Raw genomic sequence first — 2,967 nt, forward strand, 5'->3', positions numbered from 1 at the left:
ATCTTGTATACTAACTACTGAAAGGAGCAGCAGGAGAGCAATTTTTTAACTGCTGTGGCAATTCTTACTTCTTTTTGGCTAATGTCTGTTGAAGTCAGTCCAAGTCTGTGACTTCACATCTGTGATTTGTAATGGACGCCATGGTATTTCTATGATATATCACAACTTCTGAATGTGTTAGATTACAATTCAAGAGATGCTGGAACCAGATACTAGATACTGCTCAGGAAGATCAAATGAAATAAGTGACTATGCGTTTTAAAGCTTTTTTAATCTGTCATTCCTAATTTTATAAGAGAAAACAACTTGTCTRCAATATGACCTCATGAAGGAAGGAGAGAAAATGGGAATAAGATACTTTAAATACCTAGAAAATATATGTGCTGCTGAAAAATCTCCTTTTAAAATTCAAGTCACTAATGTAATGCTTTTATTAGTTTCCCACTGGATCAGTTGTCAGATCTGTTTTCTGACCAATGCACCAAGATTTCAACCAATAACAAGCATTTTATTTCCTATTGAGCATTATATTAAAAACTGAATCAAATAAATATGTTGTCATTATGAACGGTACTGTACTAATATCAGCTGTCCGTTCCTGTTGTACCCTGGGGTAACTCCAGAAGACAGTGAAGTCAGCTGAGGGTTATGCTCTGTACTCCCTTCAGTCTGGCTGAAGAAACGCTGCAGAGGCAGCACTCCAAGCTCCAGAGAAGAGTAACGCTATSTGTTACCCGGCTATAATCCCTCAGAGAAGATGAGCAACAGTACAATGACCTAGGAGAGAACTTAGCTGTTGTTCTGGTGGGACATTTCCAGAGTGGAAATCTAAAGAAGGAAGCCAAAGGAAGATTCTGAGGTTCCTACATTAGCAGTCAGAGGCTATTGCTCTTACATTAGCAGTCAGAGGCTATTGCTCTTACATTATCTTTAAGGGCTTGCTCCTGATCGTAGTCTGTGTTTAGTAAGAGTGTGCTGCCAGAAATTTCTTTTCCATTTAAAACTCATAGCCACTCATGCAAYATATTTACTAGTTTCCCATTAAATATTATGTCCCCAAAATAACACTATGGACATATTTTGCCAGTAAATGAGGGGTAATTTGATAAAGGTATYTTTAATGTCATGTAAAAATATATTCATGTTGAGAATTACATGAATGAATGAACTCTTTCTTTGAATCATTTAATGAAGATGTTCCTGAGGGAGCTGCTGACAGAGAGTGTAATAATTTCTGATTCAGTGCAGAAAACCAGAAGAGCTTTTGCATCCTGTCAACTTCAGGCAAGWGTTTCTTTTGCACTCTGAGGTCCATAGTGAGGTTACTGGTAACCTCCCTAAAATCAAGGAGCCTACAACACATGTTTTTAGATGCACTAGAATAGCTGTGGCTGTAAGATGACTAAAGCACTRTGTGACCTTCTACTTTACTACCTTCTATTCCCAAAAGGTCACCTTCTCAAATTACGTAGTATTTGTTAATTTACCTTGGAAGGGAAATAGAGTTATTTCCAGAGTAATGATAGAGAATAAGGTTCGTGAGAATCATGAGATCATAAGGTAAATCTATTTCATCTTTAGCAGTCCTCCCACTGCTATCTRCTTTTCTATTGCTGTTCATTGCTGCAGTGTTGTCTTTACCACCTAAATGCTGGTGTTCAGTAAGATTTGTTCCCTTGCGATTTCATGCAGTTTGTAATGAGTTCCTAAGCCCAGAATGCCTTTGCCATAACAGGAGCCATGTCCCTATAATTCTGGCTCCCATCAGGCAGACCTGGTCTTCCTAGCCCTTTGAGGATCATTGCCTGTCCTGGTCCATTTAATAGCAGATAATGGAGTGCTAAAATCTAGAAGCCATCTGCAGAGCAAATGCTAAAGAAGTGGTTTCTGGGATATGGAACTACAAGAGTAAAAGAGATAACACTATGACCCCTAGTAATGTTCCCCTAACCTGTCCATAATATGAGAAACCCAACCRAATTTGTTATCAAAGAGATATTGAACCCAGTCTAGAATTTTGAACTGCTTAGGAATATCTTTGAAAGCACCAAATAAAGAACAAACATTTTTGTAGGACTATTCTGCATTTCATTAGGATAGAAAAACAATCTCGAAAACATTAGTTAGCAGGCTAGTTCTTGCATTTTTAGTTTCCATAATGAGAAGGAGTTAATAGCCCCTAGCAATAGAGATCCATAGCTTTTTCCGCCTGGTGATTTTCAGTGTAACACAGTCTGTTTCCCAACTCCTAAATTGGAGGCTGAGAAAATTGTAACACAATGACAGAACTCTTCTAGTCCAAGAAAAACAACGTATTCGTTTTGAGCTCTTTAGTTACTGATTAACAGCAAAGTCTCATAAAGGGCAGCTCTCTTCTCATATGACCAAAGAACTGCACGTTCTTGTACTGTGGTCTCTGATGGGCTAAAGCAACTCTTGAAATAGGAGCTTAACTTCCTTGTGTCACCTGGATTGTAAGATCTTGAAAAAGCAAGAATTCAAAAATCAGGCATGTTTCAAATCTTAACACTTACTACAGAATTTAAGAGGGAGAGGATTCCATGTTTGACTTTTGCAAGGTTTTTTTCACTAGTGGCTGATTTTAGCACAAGTTTTCTCACCTCATTTTTGCCTGCCCTGTAGATTTCAATGAGCTGATCACAGAGTGGGAGCTGGCAGGAAATTGCTTAGCAAGCACTCGGAGATCATGTGATAATATTTGCATGAGTCAAGAACATTTTCAGACTTCGGTGATAAAATGCTCATACTTACCCACAGAATGCACAGAAAGCCAAGGTCAGAACTCACACGTACTTGCATTCGTGCCCACACATCAGTCAATCCCACATACAGGTGTAGAAGGTAGACATATATAGATACTTTCCTGGGAATAACTACCTGAATACTTAGATATTCAGGCGCAGTCATTTACATGTGTTGGCTCATCACATATATGCAGCAAAAAGT

This window comes from Rhea americana, unplaced genomic scaffold, assembly GCF_003343005.1.
Source record: "Rhea americana isolate MKP2758 unplaced genomic scaffold, rheAme1 scaffold_10, whole genome shotgun sequence".
In the NCBI taxonomy this organism is placed as follows: Eukaryota; Metazoa; Chordata; class Aves; order Rheiformes; family Rheidae; genus Rhea; species Rhea americana.